The 21,104-nt window shown below is 42.1% G+C and overlaps 1 protein-coding gene across 2 annotated transcripts in view; it reads right to left on the reverse strand.

Moving 5' to 3' along the window:
* Positions 1-21,104, reverse strand: part of SYNPR (synaptoporin) — a 311,271-nt gene that overhangs the window by 9,037 nt on the left and 281,130 nt on the right. The window lies entirely within an intron of this gene.

Here is a 21,104-nt window from a genome sequence, read left to right on the forward strand (position 1 = left end):
ATTCTGAGCTTCTGGGCTACTTCTCATATCCTCCATCATGACTCAGAGAGGGTGGGGGATGGGAGTCACTGTCCAAGTCAGAGGCAGACCATGTTCTAACATAGACAGTTTTACTGTATTTATTTATAGATTATTTACAGATTTACTGTATTTATGCTTGACTAAAATAAAAATGTTGTGTCCTTCTTACCCAGTATATGAAAAACACTGACCTGGCAAGGAAAAGAGTATATTTGCTATACCAACAGAAAGATTTCTTTTTCTATTCTAAATGAAAAGCCTGTCAAGTAGAAAACTTGCTCTGTGTCTCTTTCCTACACAATGGCGTGGCACATCTGACTTGTTCTGGTTAGTTTCCCCTCATGACATGACTGAATTACTTTTCATCAAGATTCCAGGATTGACACCGCGGGAATTCTTACACTGTAAGGATGCTGTTTTGGACGGTTATATGTTAGGTCTGACTTCTGTGGAGAATGTTCTAGACTGTCCACTTCTCAGAGTGGCTGAATCCTCTGAGAAATGGCTACCTTTTCATCCACAGGCTGCTGCAAATTACGTGACTTGACGGTTGAACGTTTCATGGTGGCTCTAGAAAGTTCACAGCTTTCTCTTAACTGACCCATAGGGTTTTTATCGTATGGGTATTTTAGCCTTATTCCCAGCCTGCTTTTATATGCTCACCCTTCTTTTCCCCTCTCCTTTTTAATTAATTCCAGTTTGTGTTCCATATATCCATGTAAGCTATCTTAAGTTGTTTCTGGAATATGGTGGTAGAAACAGACAAATACAATATCTACAGCAATCAATAAGAACATTTGGAATCAAGAGACTCAAGTGTTTTGAGTCTGAATTACAAGCTGGAGGAATGGCTAACAAATAAATAAGCCAGGTCGACTCTGTTGAACACAAATTCAGGTTCATGTTCATTCTGGTAGCTTATTTATTCATGCATGCATTCAATCAGTCCTTCCTGAGGAATGTGCCAGGTACTGAGCACAGTCTTAGGAGAGAATTAAGAAAAGGCAAAATACGAACCCCTTCTCTTGCTGTTACATATTTGTTAGGGGCTATAGACACCCGATCGTTCCCAGTTATGAGAGAGTAGCTGTCATGGTCTATGCTCATTGTAATTAAAAATAGACTTGAGAGAATGGTGGTAGGGAGGGGAAACAAGAACAGAGACATGTGACGACGTCTCCAGTGGAAATTGGAGAAAATAATATAAAAACTTTTAGACTTGTTGATAATAGTAAGAATAGCTAACATTTATGGGGCATTTCTTTCTTTCTTTCTTTTTTTTTTTTTAAAGATTTTATTTATTTGTTTGACAGAGAGAGATGACAAGCAGGCAGAGAGGCAGGCAGAGAGAGAGGAAGGGAAGCAGGCTCCCCACTGAGCAGAGAGCCCGATGCGGGGCTCGATCCCAGGAATCTGAGATCATGACCCGAGCCGAAGGCAGAAGCTTAACCCACTGAGCCACCCAGGTACCCCTATGGAGCACTTCTTATGTGTGAAGTATTATCCCAAGTTTACATGAATTAACTCCTGACAACAACACTGTGAAACAGATGCTAATCCAGTCCCTATTTAACAGTTGGGGAAACTGAGGCATTCAGTAAACTGAGGGATTCCGTAAAATTGCTCAGAGTAAGGAGTTAGTAAGTACTGGAGCCAGGAATGGAAGCCTGGCCAGCTGCTTCTGGCACCTGGGAGCTTGACTGGTCTCTACTTCCCCTCATGTTCACTTGAAGGAATAATTGATCTTCTTACTTAAAACAAGTACACTAAAAAGTTCAAAAGCTGGACCTGAAGTCCTGCTTAATTTAGATATGACAAATAGTAATAAGTCATTTTCCACAAACTTCATGATTAAAGTCAAGGATCCTTGAGAGTGAAAAAATGGGTTGTACTTGGGAGTGTACCCCAAATTTTACCCCTAGTACCACTTTACAAAGAGACATCAATATATCACATTACAGTATCTTCTGTACTAGCTAATGGCTCAGAGTCTGCCGTCAGATAGACCTGGGGCTGAATCCTGACCCTGCTAGTCATTAATGGTGTTCTTGGGCACTTTGCTAGGATGACTTGAAGCTGCAGATTAGTTCACTGTAAAATGGGACAATAACAGTATCTTCTCATAAGATGGTTGTGAGCGGTGAAAATATACTTTTTTTCGTTTGCCTGCTTCTCCCAGGTAGAGGTCAGCTCCATGAGGGCAAGAACAGTCTACTTTGCTCGTTGCTGAATCTTGGCCCAAGAGTTGCCATCAACACTTACTGAAAGAAGGAAGGAAGGAAGAAATATACAAAATAGTCCCGCTTTGATAAGACATTTACATTTATGTATGTAACACTGTGTAAGAGTTTACCAAGTGGTGCTCGTAGGATTAGAGATGACTTTTATTTTGTTTTATGTAAGCTTATGCATTTAAAAAAATATTTATGTATGTATTTTAGAGAGAGTGGGAGAGAGCATGAATGGGAGGGACAGAGGGAGAGAGAGAGACTCTCAAGCAGACACCGCACTGAGCCCGATGTGGGGTTCCAATCTCATGACCCTGAGATCAGGACCCCAACCAGAACAGGAATCAGATGCTTAACTGTGTGCGCCGTCCAGGGGTCCCTAAGCTTGTGTATATTTAAACATACCCTACTTTAAGTTAGACCAAATAAAAATAATGTGGCGATGTAATCAAGATATTGACTGACTGAATTTCAGATGGCTCTGTTTGTCCTGACAGCAGCATCGGGATTTATATAATCAGACCAAATCATAAATGTCATTAGAATTGAGAGTTTCGCAGCAAAGGGTTTCAGAAAGCAGTCTCAAGTGCCAGGTGTTCCACAACTAAGCAAAGTGTGAAGATGAGATTTTGTAAAAAGTTCTAGATAAAGAAGATATTAGCCTGAACTTTTTAAACCTTTGGCTTCTGCATGGAGCCTGAGTTAGAACCTGCTTGCCGGGAGCGCCGTATGGGAGCAAATCCTTGACCCCTATGCTCCTCTCTTCCAATCTCCTGCTGAGGCTCCCATTAGCCAAACCCTGCTGGAACCCAGTGGGCAGAGGGCCCACTGCCGTGATCCATGCACTCAGGTCCTGGCACAGAGCATGAAGGGGAGGGGCAGGGCGTCCAACAGAAGCTGTTCCGAACTAGAAATTGTCTCCAGAGCCTCAACCACAGCTGCCATGACCTGCGTTCACCGAGCACTTCCTACGCGCCAGGCACTCTGCTTCAGCACTTACAGACATCATTAACCTTATGACACACGTGCTTGACGTTAGCCCTGCTTTTCTTACGAGAAAACTGAAGCAGAGGCAGGCGAATACTTTCCTTATAATTAATGCCTGGCTTGATTACTGCAGTGTATCATGAGCCAGGGGGGAGGGATGCGCTTTGGTGTGTTTTTGTAGATAATTAGCTTAGCTGGCGTTCTCTAAATTTTAGTCATTTTGGTACCACCTAAACAATTTTGATTTTATGCACATATTCTCCTGTTACTGCTTCACCTTTCACTTAAAGCAAATTACCCTTTTGACATAAGTGAGGTCATCTCAGAAGGAAATAATATGTGTTCTATAATGTCAAACCAACCTGCTATGGGTAGAAGGCAATTGCAAACATAAGTACTCCACAGTGAAAACAAAATGCCTTAAATTCTACCAGGGGATGTTTGCACAAGGCTGTAGAGCCTGGGATCTTTGTTAAAAGGGAGATGAGCAAGTGTTAGAGGGATATTAAGGAGATACTAGCACGACCTAACCAGAAGACCTGAAGTTAAACAGAAGGTGGGATAACTTCCTCAGTCATGTTACTTAACGCCATGTTCAGGGTCCACCTGCACCATCTGCTGAATCAGGAGAGGTAAATGCCTCCCACTTGAGAGATTTTCTTCTGATGATGTAGACGAGGACCCAGTGTTTGCGAATGCTGCTGCCCTGTGTCTGTCTAACAGGAAGACTGTGCAGGGAAGAAACTCAGATGGTATATCTGTAACTTTTGCAGCTAGGTTACCATGTGCATCCATTAACCCTCTGAAGGTACCTTCTGCAGGCTTTGCTTGTGGTCTTTATTCCCATAGAGAAGGGAGGCTGCATTCGAGTGCCTTCATGCTTCAAAAAAAACTCTCACACTTGGGATCTCTGTGGTCCCCGTAAAACCTATTAGCCCCATATCACAGATTAAAAAAAATAATAATAAGGGACGCCTGGGTGGCTCAGTGGGTTAAGCCGCTGCCTTTGGCTCAGGTCATGATCCCAGGGTCCTAGGATAGAGTCCCACATTGGGCTCCTTGCTCGATGGGGAGCCTGCTTCTTTCTCTGCCTCTGTCTGCCACTCTGCCTGCTTGTGCGCGTGTGCTCTCTCCCTCTCTGACAAATAAATAAATAAATAAAATCTTTAAAAACAAACCAAAACAAAAAAGGAGCCAAGAAAGATAAGTGGATTTGCTTCTGGTTCATTAAGTGGCTTATAAAATATACTCTGAGCTAGTGGTCTCACTCTGTACCTAAAGAACACCGACACTAGCGAGAGACTGCTGCCTCGCTGCCTGGCTGTGTTTCTGCAGTATGTTTGAAGGATGTGTTCAGGGATCCAAAAAAACCGCCTCCTCAGGCAGAGGAAGCAGCCTGGCTTTATGCTGGCTGGGTGCTCTGTTTCCAGTTCGATTGCTGGATATGTTTTGTTGCCCCTGCTTCTCCTAATTTGCTGTTAGCAAGCTCATTTTCATAGTAGAATGTAATTTAATATATTAGAGATGTTTGTCCTGAACCACTCTGGGGCATAAAAGGGAATCATCTTTGGTGATGGCAAACTTACTCTTTTAGAAGCAGGTAAAACTACCTCCCCAGATAGCGGCACACTGGGTATTGGTAAAATGGTCAATTTTCCTATTTCTATTAGCAAATATTCTCGGTATTTCAACTTCCATGATATTATTATCTCTTTTGCCTCCTTGATGGCTTTGCTGTTTATTGTGTGGCTGACACTATGGTGAGAGCCTCTACCAGAAACGGGGCAGCCCGATGAGTTACTGTCACCCTCAGTGTAACTGGATTTGCTTTGGTAAGTCAGCTTTCAGGAATCCTGGAAAGAAGCTGTGAACCAGGAAACACAGCATCAAATAGCAAGCTAGAAGCTCAGCTCAGGACAGAGCTTGGGACCTGTGTTGGAAGAGAGAAGCTTGCCTGCTCACAGGTTTACTTCATTTGAAGGATGAATACTAGTGACCACTGACTTCTGGAGAATGTCCTTAGTTGTTAACACGGAGTAGCAGAAGATCATTTGATGTTCACAATAACTGCAAGTGGCTGAATATAATTATACCCATTTTACAGATTCAGGGAAGTTAAGTGATGTGTCCCAGTCCCCACAAGTAACTGAGATTTGAATGCCGGGCATCAGCCTCTTTGTTTAGTGAGTGGCTTTTCCCTTATGCCCACACGTTCTCAGGTTCGAGTTACCCATTATTGTGGGAACACAGACATAGCAATAAATAACTTTGGGCTCCCTAACGCTGAGAAAAGCATTTTTCTTCACAATTCTCTTTCAATCTGAGGAGTAAAGAAGAAAGTCTCAGCTGGGTGCCAATCTGTCACGAACATCTATTTCACAAATATTTAACACCTGTTTATCAAAGAAAATTGGCCCCAGGCTCAGAGCCTTCATACAAGCAATGGTATCTGGTGGGAATCCAGTACTCTCTACTTCCCACTGATACGTTTCTATCTCCTAATTATGACAAATAATGCTGGGTTTCTGTATCCATTAGTGGTACAGGGTTTTCTTCAAAATTACATTTTATTTAGGTTTAAGAAAATAATTTAAAGAACAATAGCAAATAATTTATAGCTGAGGGGACAGTAATAATTTGTAATATCAATACTTTATAGTTTCAGGGTGGCTGAAGTTGGGAAAGGCCTATAAGGCCCCATCCTGGGGAGGGAACACTGAGACTAGGTCAGTCCTGTCCAACAGAAGGTGAGCCAGAGATGTGAATCACATATGTAATTTCAAGTTTCTTAATAGTCCCATTTTTAAAAAAAGGCAAAAAGAAACTGGTGCCATTAATTACATGAAGACAATATATGTATTTATATAATGAAACTGAACATATAAGATTTTTGGTAAGACATTTTCCCTTTTTTGTATGAAGTCTTTGAAGTCTGGTGTGTATTCTGTTTTATTTATTTTTAAAGATTTTATTTATTTATTTGGAAGACAGAGATCACAAGTAGGGAGAGAGGCAGGCAGAGAGAGAGAGGGAAGCAGGTTCCCCGCTGAGCAGAAAGCCTGATGTGGGGCTCAATCCCGGGACCCCGAGATCATGACCTGAGCTGAAGGCAGAGGCTTTAACCCACTGGTGTGGCGCCCCTGGTGTGTATTTTATACCTAAAGCACATTCTCATTTGTATCAGCCACAGTTCAACTATCTAATAGCCACATTGCTATTGCTACCGTATTACACGGCACAGCTTCAACCAAAGTTAACAAATGGAAGTACATTTCCATTCGCAGTGAGAGTGATGCTCCTTCTCCTGTTTTTGGGTCACTGATGTCACCTTTTCTTTTGGCACTCAAGTCCGAGATGACCCTAGTAGCCATCCGTCAGCTGAGCCTTCACAAGGCCAGCATGCCCCTCATGTCCCTCCTGGTCTGTAGGACCTCATATATGGGTTGATAAAAGTGGCCCAATGCAAGACCCCAGTGGTCTGGTAGAGGTCTGAAGGCAGACCAGTGTGACCAAAGAGTCTTGGGCCTTCCCTACTGGCAGCCGACAGGAGGAGATGGCCTACGAGGATAGTGGGGACTGCATTTCAGCCTAGATGTAGAGGAAAATCTTACTTGACCTCTCTATGCTCAGGAGATGTGCAGAACAGTGGCTGGTGAAATGGGAAGAAATACACAGTTCCATTTTCCAGATGGAATAAAATTACTTAACTCCAGCTTGAAAGATCGGAGCCAAAGAGTTTGGCTACAGAATCTGGGTTTTCATCTATTATTAAAGGACTCTATTGCTTTTAGAGGCCCATGACTTTATTGGATCATAATAAAAATTGAGTGGCCATATTAATACTTATGGCTGGCATTTATGGAGGAGTTACTATGTATCAGACATGGTGGGTCCCATACATTATTCCTTTAATTCTCCAAATAGCGCTTTGAGACGGCTATTATTGACCCCACTTTACAGATGAGAAAATCAAGGTTCAGAAAGGTGAAGTGAGCTGCTGAGTTCTCAGAGTCATTAAGTTGCTGAGCTTTGTTTGCAAACAAGGTTCACTGAGCTCAAAAGTCTGTGCGCCTTGCTGAAGTGTGAACCTCATTATATTCCAAAGGATCTTTAAAGAGGGCCCAACATGTATCAGGCACGAAGTTAAAATGCTTTCATATTTCACCTCAGTTCAGCCTTACCATAGCCCTATGAAGGAGATGTTATTGTTTTGTTTTGTTTTGTTTTGATTTCTTTCTTTCACAGATGAAGGGAGTGCTTAGAGAAGTAAGTAAGGAACTGGATACCAAATTCGGATTGATTGGACTCCAAATCCCATTCATTTCTCCATTTGTCCATTGTTTTATCAGTTCCTTTCCCTAATCACTTGCTCAATATTAATGATCTTCCCACTATAGGCTAGGTATTGTTCAAAAGATGGAGTAGGAACAGGAGTGTACCAGTCCTCAAGTGGTATGCATCTTTCCTTTCTCTGCACAATCTGGATTAAAAAAAAAAAAAAAAAGATTTATTTATTTATTTGATGGAGAGAGAGATAGTGAAAGCAGGAACACAAGCAGGGGGAGTAGGAGAGGGAGGTGCAGGCTTCCCGCTGAGGAGGGAGCCCAAAGTGGGGCTTGATCCCAGGACACTGGAATCATGACCTGAGCCAAAGGCAGATGTTTAATGACTAAGCCACCAAGGCATCCCTGGATCGTTTTATGTTATTACTGTAAAATGCACTACTGTCACACCATCAACTAATCGAAATTTTGCAAAAGGAGAGAGGTAGTGGAGGCTGATCTTCAGTTGAAAGGGCTGAGTATTAATCAGTCATATTGTTTCATGTGCAAAGAATCTGGCTTCTGCTTGAGAGTCAGTGTGGGACTTCATTTCTTTTCCTCTTAAGTTAAATTTGATTGTGATTGACACACGGCATTTTTCTGTTTTAGTTTATTCTTCAAAGAACTTTATCAGTTGATCCGTGGTTGCTCAGCTATGAAACTGGGACCTCCTGTTTCTTGTTTTTCATTTCTCTTAAGAAAAGAAGACTTTTTAAAAGATCCTCTGCATCTCTCCTTTTAGCTTAGTCACAGACAATTGATTTCATAATCTTTGTGCAAGAGGGAGGTGTTCTTGGCTGTTTGACAACCTCAGAATAAACACAGTCTTCACTAGCTCACTGCAATGTTGTTGTAAATCAATATTAAAGACACCCCTTAAAAATGATTTGATTTCTGATTGACCCTGCCTAACCTTTTCACTGCAAATAGCACCTTTCAAAACAAGTTCATAGTAATATCAGAAGATTAGTTCAAGATAAATTAGTAGTAGTAGTAGCAGTATTGCTTGCAATAGTTGCTACTGATTTGGCGCTCACTTTGAGCCACGCACTGTGCTAAGGCCTTCGTGTGCATTATTTCATTTAATCTTCACTAGGAATTTGTGAGGTAGATCTCACTACCTATAGGTTTTTAGAATACAAAGCATCACATAATAGTTAATTCTATTGTCTTTGGAATCCATCAGCCTTGGGTTCAAATCTCAACTGTTACTAACTAGCGCAGGGACTCAAAGAAGCCTCAGTTTTCCAGTCTGTGAAAAGGGGCAATAATGACATACATTTTCACAGGGTTTTTGCCATGGATGCATGAGTTAATTCAGTAGAATACTCAGCTCAGTGCCTGACACATAGTAAGCCCTCAATGAATTCTCACACACACACACACACACACACACACAGAAAGAGAGAGAGAGAGAGAGAGGGGAAAATTCTGTATACAATTGGATCTATAACAGCATCAAAAAGTATTCAGTGGGTTTTGAATGTCAGATAAATCAGATGTGATTTATTCAATAAATCTCCAGTAAGAACCGACTAGGTGCCAGGTCTCTGGAATACACTAATTAATAAAAACAGACACGACCCTAGTATTCACTCTGTTGGAAGAGAGATCTTACTCAAATAATTACAGAATAAGTAATTGCAGATGATGATAATGGCTTTGCAGGAAAAGGACCTGGTGTTTTGAAAACAAACAAAACAGTGGTGACACTAGCCAGTCTTGGGGGACAGGGAAAGCTGCACAGATCTGGTTGCATCTAGAATCCTTTTAGGTTTGTCCCTTGAGTGGTTATCAGCACAGGTGGTATAATAAATACATCACAAAATGACTATCTAGACGGTCTATGAATTGATGTCTAGAGGGGACTTGGGGCGTCTCTCCACTACCTGCTTATACCATGCCCAAGAAGAATACACATTGACACTGGTTAGAACCAGGAAGATTCACTGGGCCATTCTGCTAGCAAAGAAAGGTTTAAAAGGAGGGAAATAGTGCTCAGTTAGTGAGTACTCTGGTGGCTCAGATGGCTGCCGAGGCTGTCCGTTCTCTGCTGGTGGCCCTTGCTCACCGGCAATCCTCTCCCTCTTGGAAAGCCAATCACCAAAGAGGTGAAGAGGTCTGCAGGGGATGTCTTTAGCTATCTAAATGATGGCAGAAGAGGATTCCTGCCTTTCTGGACCCGCACGCTCTTTGAAGTTCATAAGCTTAGGCAACCAGCTAGGGCTGTTAACTGTTTCCAGGTGAGTTTCTAGCTTATACTGAAAATAGTATTCTTTCCAAATGGTTGGTTATTGGTTTTGACACATCTACCAGTAAGGAGAGGTACAAGTAAGATGCTCAAGTCCTAGACCAGAGGGGAGTCAACTGTTGAAACTGATTTGCACATCTAAAAACAACTCATGGAAAAGAAAAATCACATTTGTATTATGAGTCAAGGATGAATCCGGAAATCTGAAGACACCTACTGATCATCTTACCAATATTTCTTTTTATTTTTATGTATTTTTTAGCACTTCCAGTATATTTTGGGTGCTGCCATTGAATCAGCCAGATAAAAATGCTAAGATTTAGTCAATTAACCACCAGCTTTGTCGACTTGACATAAAGCATCTGGACATTGTAAACATATCTGGAAAATGCCAGATGTCAGGCAGTGTATAGATGAAACATCTGGAGGAAGTGTGGCATACAGGAGACATGGGGGGAGGCTGCAAGTCAAAGACAGCCAGAACTGAACTTCATCTCTCCCATGCCTGGGGCTAGAATGTTCTCTCCCTGCGTGATCAAATCTACTCCACCACAAGCCTGGCTGGCTCTGTTGGAAGAGCATGCGACTTTTGATCTTGGAGTTGTGAGTTTGAGCCCCACATAGGGTGTAGAGATTACTTTGAATAAATAAGTAAACTTAAAAAAAAACCTACTTCATCAGTTTTTTATATATAAAACTTGGGAGTTTCATATATATATATATACACACACATATATATGTGTGTGTGTGTCTGTGTGTGGGTGTGTATATGTATATATATATACCCGTATGTATATATATATACCCGTGTGTGTGTATATATATATATATGTATATATATAGGTAGTTGTGTGTTATCTGTTTTTTTAAAAAGTGTGGTGTGTGGGTGTGTATATATATGTATATATATACACACATATACACACATATACACACCCACACACACTTCAAAAAAAAAAAAAGACATAACACACAACTACCTTTTTCTCTCCATACAGTGGCAAGGAGTAGAGGCATGGATGGTAAAAAACATCAGGTATTCCAAAGCAATTTCTTCTTTTGTCTAAATATTTTTAGGTTCCCCTCCAACCCACATTTAAAAACGGGTGTATTCTATAGGAAATCATGTCAAGTGAGCTACACGGAGAAATTTCGACTCAGAAAATGCTGGCAGACCTTTCAGGTGCCACCTTCTGAGCCAAGTCAGCCCCTCTCTGGTCTCTGCTCTGTGTTCTCTTGCCATCCTCCTCCTCCCTGCAAGTGGAAAGAAAGCGCATCTTCCTCCTTCGGCATGACGTAACATTAGAGTGGGAAGGAACTGTCGAGATAAATCCAGGCTGTCAAATATTCCTTTGAAAACATAATCCTATTATTAACTTACTATTCTGCACTCCTGCTATCTCCCAGATAAGACACAGAAGAGTTGCTATGCATGGCTGGAGATAACGCAGTACAGACTTGCTCTGGGGTTTAAAAATTCTCTGGGATTCAGTGTTCACATCTGTAACATGTAAGCCTACCTGACAGGCTTGTGGTGAGGTTTCAAATTAAATTAAAATGTGAATCACAGAGACTGGAATATTTTACTTGTTGCATTAATGGTTGGGATGATGATGGAGGTGAAGATGAAATGATGTTCAAGTGATTCTTTTATGAAGACATGGGCTGTTGTCCTGGTCGATGACACTGGACCATGGGTTCAGCTGTGATGACTTCTTTTTTTTCAATCCGTATACTAATGTCCTTTTCAAAATATTCACTCTGCTGCAGTTCAAGGCATAGGGCAAAAATACTGCTAACGCAATCTAAAGTTTGACTCAGTGTTTCTTCGCGGGTCGAGCCTCAAACCTGTCTGGCCCCACCGAGGAGGTCGGGCAAGAACCAGGGGGTGCGTGTGTCAGTATGTCATCTGGTTGCAGCACATGACCGGAAGGAAACGAGCTGGAATCATCGTGCGAAGACTGCAAAGGCCACCTGAAGGACTTCTGCCTGGAGAATGAGCCACTGCTAAGGTCAGCGAAGGTCCCGATCATCGTTCCATTCCCAGAGAGTCCGCAGCATGTGCTATTTAAATTCTTGTCCCATGGTTTCATTCACCAGATTGTCAGCTCCTTGGGGAAGGGACAGTCTTTTTTTTTTTTTTTTAAAGATTTTATTTATTTATTTGACAGAGAGAGATCACAAGCAGACAGAGAGGCAGGCAGAGAGAGAGAGAAGGAAGCAGGCTCCCTGCTGAGCAGAGAGCCCGATGCGGGGCTCGATCCCAGGACCCTGGGATCATGACCTGAGCTGAAGGCAGCGGCTGAACCCACTGAGCCACCCAGGCACCCCGGGAAGGGACAGTCTTAATCACCTAGGTCCCTGGTGCCTAGCCAAATGTCTACGTCTATACGACTTCTCAGATATACCCACCGCATGGCAGAAGAAAGGACAGAGTTCACATCTGACATCATCTCTTGGGAACTCACCTGGATTTCAAAAATCTGTGTGCTTCCTAAATGATCTCAAAGATATAAGAAATGCATGACACTGGCCACCTATAAAAAATAAAATTAAATGGCCGGAAGACAGGAATGGAAGAAGGGTTTTTGGTGTGTGTGTGTGTGTGTGTGTTTAACTTATGTATTATCCCTTACCCCCTCAGTATGCCCTTTTAAACAACTGGATTTGGAAACGTTAGCATAATTTTAGACTAGGCATATCTTACTGGATTTGACCTTTGGCAATTGTGAGTAACTTTCTGTTTAGGGGAATGATTATGATTATATTTCACACTTCCCTCCTACCGACTTTTTTTTTTTGCAAGTGAGCAAGCATTAGTACAGCTAGGTTCATGAAAAGAGCTGCTATTTTTTCAAGCATTCCTTATGCCTTTCTAGAATTGAAGGCCCATTATTCTGTCATATATCAACCCATCTGTCAGCCTGCAACAGATGGTTAAAATGAAGAACTTCTAAAATACCAAGAAGGAAATTATCCTGCACTTCCCCATCCACAGCTTAAATTTACTCTGACTTTGGAAAATTCCTTTGCCTCTTCACCACTCATCATACCCAGTGAAAGTGAGGGAAAATATTACATTTGAATTACAAAGCAGAAGCCATTCCTCAAAAAGATGGCTGTTGGATACATAGGCCTTGGCTTTACTCTGTCAGGTGGAGAGAAGATAGAACTGGGTTCGAGTCTCCGTTAAGCTGCTTCTTAGCTGCATTTTTTTAAGGGCGGGGAGGGGCAGGGGGAGAGAAAGAGAGAATCTTAAGCAGGCTCCCTGCACAGGACAGAGGCCCTTGCGAGTCTCGATCTTATGAACCTGAGATCATGACCTGCGCCCAAATCGAGAGATGAATGCCTAACTGACTGAGCCACCCAGGCGCCCCTTACCTGTGTAGCTTTTGGTAGTTTACCTGACCTCAAGTACTTACAGGCCTTACTTATAGGCCTTTATTTCCTCAAGTGAAAAGTAGAGAATGAACAGCCTGTTTGAGAGAGCTGTTGCAGGAATGAAAACACAAGAGGATCATCTGTGGGACAATATCTTGCATCACAAAGCACCTGATAAAAGATAGATATTACCATTTTCACCACTGGACTCTCCCCTTCTGTTCTTATCCCATTTCCCACAGATTTATTCTAGGTTCAAGATGCTGTGTCTCTGGCAGGCAAGATTCGAGCAGGTGCCTAAGGACAGAAAGGAGGCAGCTACGAAAAAGTGTCAAAGTGTGGATGAGTCTGGGTATGTGAGTGTCTGTCTGTCTGCGATGTGTGTTGTGTACACAGGGTAAGTCACTGAAACGCTGCGTGGCTGGTGTGTGCTTGAGGACAATGGGCGGGGAGACCACGGAAGTGAAATGTTTGCATTCTAGGGGAATACATGTTTTTGGAAGCCTGAAGGTACCAGGGACTTCTGCCCAAATCCTCCCAGAGAGAATCATCACAGGTTTTCTTGGTTTTCATTTTCAGTCTGGATGAAATAAATATTTGTGATTTTTACTCTGTCGAGGCATAAATATTAATTGAATCATAACTTATGTTTCATGCTTTATTTAACTGATTCCACGTATTTTTGTCAGTTCTATCCTATTTCCAACATGGAACTGTTATAATTTAACATTCACAGTTTTTTTTTTTTTTTTTTTACAGTGGGAGTGTTTGGGAGTAGAGTCTCCCTCTCCCCAGTGTTATTCTTGTAGGAACACTGATGTGTGTGATAAGAAATAATGACAGGGGGCACCTGGGTGGCTCAGTGGGTTAAGCCGCTGCCTTCGGCTCAGGTCATGATCTCAGGGTCCTGGGATCGAGTCCCGCATCGGGCTCTCTGCTCAGCAGGGAGCCTGCTTCCCCTCTCTCTCTCTGTCTGCCTCTCCGTCTACTTGTGATTTCTCTCTATCAAATAAATAAAATCTTAAAAAAAAAAAAAAAGAAAGAAATAATGACAGGCCCCAAAGCTCTGAGGGGTGAGCTGTGTTCTAGGACAGCGCTTCTCGACTTCCTGTCTCATGAAACTCCTGGGATCTTGTGCAGATTCTAACTCAGGAGGTCTCGAGTGGGTCTGAGAGTTTGCATTTTCTCTCTTTCTTTCTTCCTCTCTCCCTCCTCCCCTTCCTTTCTTTCTCTGTCTCTCTTCCTTCCTTTATTCATTTTAAAGATTCATTTACTTATTTTAGGGGGCAGTGGCAGAGGGAGAGGGAAAGAGAGAATCTTAAGCAGACCCCATGCTGAGTGCGGAGCCTGACACGGGGCTCGATCCCACGACCCTGAGATCATGACCAGCGCTAAAACCAAGAGTCAGATGCTTAACTGACTGAGCCACCCAGTTGCCCTGAGAGTCTGCATTTCTAAGTCTGCATTCCAAGTGATGCCAGGGCTGCAGGCCCACAAACAAACTGTGAGATGCAAGGTCCTCTGAGGAACCTTCCTCCATAAAAACCTCCCAGTGTGCTCTGGCGTCCGCAGCCCTTCACGGCCCCACTCTCAACAGGCTTTCTCACATCATTTTGCACACACGGCCCTTTGGCCTCAGTTTCGTGGAGGTAAGTCTCATTTTCCCAATTCAATTTTAAGGTAACTTTCCTCTTAACTTTCTCTCTTCTAGTGTTTATTGAGTCATTTCTTTATACCAGGTACTGTGCTAAGTGTTAATTTCATTTAATTCTCAGTGATAAGGTCAGCACTATTATTACCATCAATTAACAAGTGAGAATACTGAGGCGCAAAGAGGTTAAATAGATTGTCCAAGGTCTCCCATAGCAAGTGGTAAAACCAGGACACAAATGCCGTTTGACTCCAGAGCCTGAGCCCCCAATTATTAATGCTTCGTTAAGATTGTGCCTCACTGGAATGGTGAAACATAAAAAATAAAATTTATTTATATAAAATATATAAAATATAAAATATATTTTTATAATTACTGCAACACCTCGTCCAGTGTTATTTCTAATAGAGAGAAGCAGAGTAAAAATGTCTTTTCCAAATAAAGAAGAAACACCAATATGCTGTTTTTTTTTCATTTCTTTCTTTCTTATTTTCCTTTCTTTTCTTTTCTTTTTTCTTCCTTCCTTCCTTTCTTTAACTGGATGCTTAATGAAACCTGTGGAGCTGAGTTTCAGGGAATCAGGACTAACATTATCAGGCAAAAGTCCAATAATATGCACTTTATTAAACTGCCTATTATTAGAATCTGGTCTTGAGAACTTAGCCTATGTGGGCGCCATTTAACCTGTGGTGTATTAAAATCTGTCGTAATGAGATCTCATTATATGCTATACTGTATCCTGTTGATGAGAGGGAAAAAAATTGGCTATTATAAAAGTGAAGATTCTATGTAAGATATTCTTGGTCACAAAGGGGACCCTGATTCCACACAAATTTGCAGAAATGAGCTGAAGATGTAATAATCTTGTAACAGTTTGCAGAGCTGCTCCATTAAGTGCTGTTCATAATATGACTCCCCTTTTTTAAGAAGTCATTTCCACTATTACAAAAATGAAGCCAAATAGCATTTCTTAAGAGCACAAAGAATGCAGCACCCCATTTTGGAGATAAGTATGCAACAATCCGGTTCCATATTTGGGAACCACCCCCATTCTGTTTACGCACGGTGGCAGACGGCATTGAGCCTACTGGAAAACACCTGGGAAATAAACCTTTTGCAAGTACTTTGTTTTGATGATTTGAGAGAACGTGAAAGCCAAATTATGGGACCTGTGAAGGTGATTGTGTGGAGCTTAAGTTAAAAGAAATCCACACTTGCAATCACAATTACCTTTTTAAAACGTGTTGGAAATATGAGAGTCGAATCACACACAGGTGGAGATGGGATTCCGTAATGAGAAAATCTCCAAGAATCGAAACAATCTTCGATAAAACTTTCAGTCTCCCATAGTGAGCGGCGTCCTTACTTTTGAGTGCCCGTGGGGTTCTGGGCTTGTGTTTAGGAGACAAGTATGAAAAACGCGGATCTTTCAACACTGGAATATACTTCAAGTTCAGGGAGATGCTCTCACTATGAGAATCACAAGGGAGCTGAGACAGAACATTCTGTTCTGCTGATGCTTTTGGATGGGACGGCAGCAGATCGCCTGCAGTTTGGAAATGTATTTTTTCTTTTTCACTCCATCTTTCTTAGATGTGCACGCTTGTGTTGTTGGTCTTTGCCTTTGTTGTTGTTGTTAAATACATGTATTGAAAGATCGTATGTGACAAGCATGTACACTTCACTCTGCTGTGCTGTTGGTTTGGAATGGCCATGAGGCTGTTTTGCTTGGTTTTGCTTTAGTGACAACTCCCCCACCCCCACCTGGCCCAAAAGGTTCAAAACAATGGTTCTTAACCTAATGCTCCTTTGAAGCAATTTATGAAGGGTCAGTTTGGAATAGAGACCAGCTGAGTCTTTTTTCTCTTTAGTATATAGCTTTCTGACCATACTCAGAAGAGCGGTAAAAACACACCCCTTGGAGATCACTTCTCTACCATTTCCCCATCTCCCCTTTTTTCATTCTTTAGAAGGGCAGCTCAGCACATGGGTTGAGAGCCACAGTTCTGACATCAGTTCTGGATTCTTCAACCCTTACTCATTGTGTGACATTAGCCAAGATCATCCTCACACCTTCTCGACCTTGGTTCCCTCATCTCTAAAATGGGGGATCATCCCTATCTCACAAAATTTTGTGAGGATTAAAGGAGATGTAACATATGAAATACTCGTCGCATGCCTGGTGTATGGCAAATACTCAACAAACAGGAATTGTTGAAATTATTATTCCAGATATACTAGACACAAGGAGACCTATTGGTCAAGAATGAATTCCCAAAGCAGATCGCTGATGGCAAAAATGGAGACTTTCTGGAAGTGAGACTGTGTGTGCTGGATGCCAACCCACTGGCTTTTCAGGGCCAGAGGCTGTGGAGTGATAACTCAATCGAGCTAGTTTTGACTCAGTGTTGACTAAAATGCTGGCATTTGTGTTAGGTGCGTGCGTCGGTATGTTGAAGGCTAAGCAGCAGCTGCCCAGCTGAGTTTCTCCCTTTGAGGCCCTTGTACTGCACCGTGTGCCTGGTTTTTGTGGCTCTTTCTTTCCGCCTTATTCTAAGATCTACATGCTGCTATTTCCCTCCTCACAGGTCGTGCCTGATTTAGGGTCTGTTATTGCCAGCAGCAAGGAATGGTTAATGAAGTACTTTTCTGAGTCATATTTTGAGTGGCCCTAGGGCATTTAATTCCATAAATTTGGGAAAGAAATGCAGTCCTTCCCACAGATACTATTGTGTCTGCTACATCACCGGCATATCATATATATGTATTGATTTCAATACATATATATTTTCTGCAAGACAAGTGGGACTTGCTCGAAACTGTGAGTTTTATTCTGAAGAGGTTTTGATAAACTTTGCTCATAAAAAAGCAATAAAAGAGAAAGCCTTCTTTTTCTAATAGTCACCAACTTCTAGGTTTCTAAATACAAAATGGATGTGAGGACTAATTTCACCTTAGCCATTAGAGAGCTCCTACCTCAATTGAGTCATCTAATAGCTATTTATAGGCACAAATGGGAAGACCTTTCAAATGAAAATTCATAATTCATTTTTAATAATTTTAAATGGAACAGTCCTCCACCCCCACCCCACACCCCTGCCATGCTTGGCATTCAAAAGCAAGGAGAAAAAGCAGTGTTCTTCCTTAAAATGACAGATAACAAGTTTATTGTCTGTTTGTTTTTGTAACTAGATTACAAGGACCCGACCTCAAAAAGAATTTAAATTTGCTTAGGCACTTCAGGAGAGAACTAGGAAAATTCACCAGATGATCCAGGACAAAAAAAAAAAAAAACAAAAACCACTGAAAGCAATAACAACAATAAAAATCAGTAAACAACCTTGATCATTCATGTTCCACCATGTGTCAAGCATCCTTTTAAACATTAGGGATATAGTAGTGGACAGAAGCAGAAAAAAGTCCTTGCAGAATGTACTTTTCCATGGAGAAGACAGACAATGAACAAGGTGAAGAACTGATGTACATAGTAGTTTGGGCTGTGGTTAAGCGTTATGGCGGAAAAATAATGCAGGAAAGAAGGGTAGGACCTGATAGGGTGGGGGAGTGGGTGCTGAAATTCTAGGTAGGGCAGCCAGGAAGACCTTATTAAGAAGGTCGGTTTTGGGACGCTTGGGTGGCTCAGTGGGTTAAGCCTCTGCCTTCGGCTTAGGTCATCGTCCCGGGGTCCTGGGATCGAGCCCCACATCGAGCTCTCTGCTTAGCAGGGAGCCCGCTTACCCCAACCTCTCTCTCCCTACCTCTCTGCCTGCTTGTGCTCTCTCTCTCTCTCTCTCTGTGTCAAATAAATAAATAAAATCTTAAAAAAAAAAAAAAGTTAAACCTGAAAGTGGCTCTTCAAAAAAAAAAAAAAAATCAGTTGTTTAAAAAAAAAATAAAATAAAAAAGATGGTAGGTTTTGAGGAAGTTCCTGAAGAAAATCAGGCAACCACCCATGTGACTATGTGGAGAGAACCTTCCAGGCAGAGGGAAAAGAAGGCACGAGGGCTCTGAGATGGGAGAGAGCCTGGTGGGTTTATCAATCTAGAGAAGTGAAGGCTTTAATTAATTTTCTTGAAGAGACTCCAACATGATTTTCTACCTTTTTAGGTCAGAGATTCTTTATAGGATGAGATAACAAATGTACAACATATACTGCTCTAGGGAAATTGGATTTTGGGGAAGGATATGGGGAGAAGTAGGAGATCGTGGTAATGCTTTCAGTAAGAGATGACAACAGTCTGGATTAGGGAAGTGGCAGTGGATTCAAGCAAGAGATAATAGGGAGATCATTTTGACGGCCCTTAGTGAGGGATTTGATTTACAAGTGGAGAGAAGGTGCCACAGAAAACACCTGGGTTTTTGGCCAGGAGGACAGTATTTCCATTTCCTGGGGACCTGACTCAATGATTTTGGATACACAGCAGTAGCAAACTCTACCAGCTCAATATGTTGGCTCATGGACCTGCCCCCCTGAACTTAGGAAGTTCTGGTGTGCAAGTGGGTCAGACTCTTGGATGGTTATTTCATCAAGATGTAGGTGTGCGTTCTGTGTACCCCGTTAAAATTATATTCATGATAAGAAGTACGACTGTTTTTCTAAATCTTCTCTTTGCCTAGGGGTGGTTAAAGAAAATCTCTCTCTCTCTCTTTTTTTTTTTTTTTTCATTTCAAAATCATTTAGATGGAAGATCTTCTCATGGTCAGCACTGCTCACTTGAGTTCTGAGGCTCTCTTTGAGAGCTCTTTCCTTACTTATTCCTAAAATATGGGAGTTCCGAGGGTCACAGCTTCCTTGCACTCATCTCTCTCCACATTCTCAAGATCTCCTCTGGGTTTCAGATCCACACCCTAACTAACTCTTTGCTGCTATCCACACATGGATGCCTCATACTCCTCAAATTAATGTGTTCGAAAAAGAGCTCCATGCCTCTTCCTCCTAAACCTGCTCTTCCTTCTGCAGGTATCAGCTTGGTTGAAGACAAAAATCTAATGTCATACTGGCAGGCTTGTTAAACTCCTTCTCCCTCCCCTTTCCTTCCTGCCTTCCTTTGGATTCGTGTAAGGTGGTGTCTGCCAGCCCAAGCCCTGGACCACAGAGATCTGGAGGCACTTCTGGCTTAGCCATTCATCAGCCATGTTACTTTGCTTGGGCCTCACTTGAAATAGAAGCGAAAACACTTCGTTCCTAGGCTTTCCGTGAACTTTAAATGAAAGTATGCATGCAAAACCCTTGGTTTCATGCGTGGCACGTAGAAAGTGCTCAATAAAGTTGAGGTTATGATTAGATTCTTACTGCTTCTTCTGTAGACCATTGCAATTATCTGCTAATCAGCCCCCTACCTCTATTACTGGCATATTATTTAATTGTTAACACAAGCTTTTTAAAACACAGGTTTGCTAATATCCTTCTTCTTCTTCCTCTTCTTTTTTTTTTTTTTTTTTTTTTCAGAGAGGGAGTGGGGACGGTGGAAAAGACAGAGGGAGAGAAAGAAAATCTTAAGCAGGTTCTATAAACAGCATGGAGCTTGATGCAGGGCTCAATCTCACAACCCTGAGATCATGACCTGAGCAGAAATCAAGAGTCAGATGCCTAACCGACTAAGCCACACAGGCACTCCTGCTAATACCCTTCTCCAAGAGAAAACTTCCAGTTGTGTAGATAAATGTCTTGGAATTCATCTTGGCTTAGGAACATTTTTTTTTTTTTTTTTTTGGTAAGGAAGAAAGGTCAGAGATCTTTTACAGAATATAAATCTATGCTCCACAATTAGGGTTATTCCACCTTTAGTAGCCTTATCTACTAAATGCTTCAACATCAAATACACTAGCCCTCACACACATTCACACACTCTCACACATGCACACTCACATTCATGTACCTCACCACACATATGTTCATTCACATACACCCATATCACATGTATCCTTCCTCACACCCATACTCACACACCTTCACTCACCACGTCCACACTTAACTTCACACAACCGTACACTCACACACACCCACACCCTCACTCACACAAATACACACTCTCCTGCCCTCTTCTGTGCTCTGTTCCTCACTCTGCTTCCCTCCTCATGGAAGAAGCTTCCTGCTGTATTTGCCGATAGAAACCCAGTGTTTGGGGCCTCTGGGTGGCTCTGTTGGTTAAGTGTCTGCCTTCAGCTCAGGTCATGATCTCAGCGTCCCGGAATCGAGCCCTGTGGTGGGTTCCCTGCTCAGCGGGGAGTCTGCTTCTCCCTCTCCCTCTGCCCCTCACCCC

This window comes from Mustela putorius, unplaced genomic scaffold, assembly GCF_011764305.1.
Source record: "Mustela putorius furo isolate JIRA1106 unplaced genomic scaffold, ASM1176430v1.1 tig00000095_pilon_pilon_pilon, whole genome shotgun sequence".
Taxonomy (NCBI): Eukaryota; Metazoa; Chordata; class Mammalia; order Carnivora; family Mustelidae; genus Mustela; species Mustela putorius.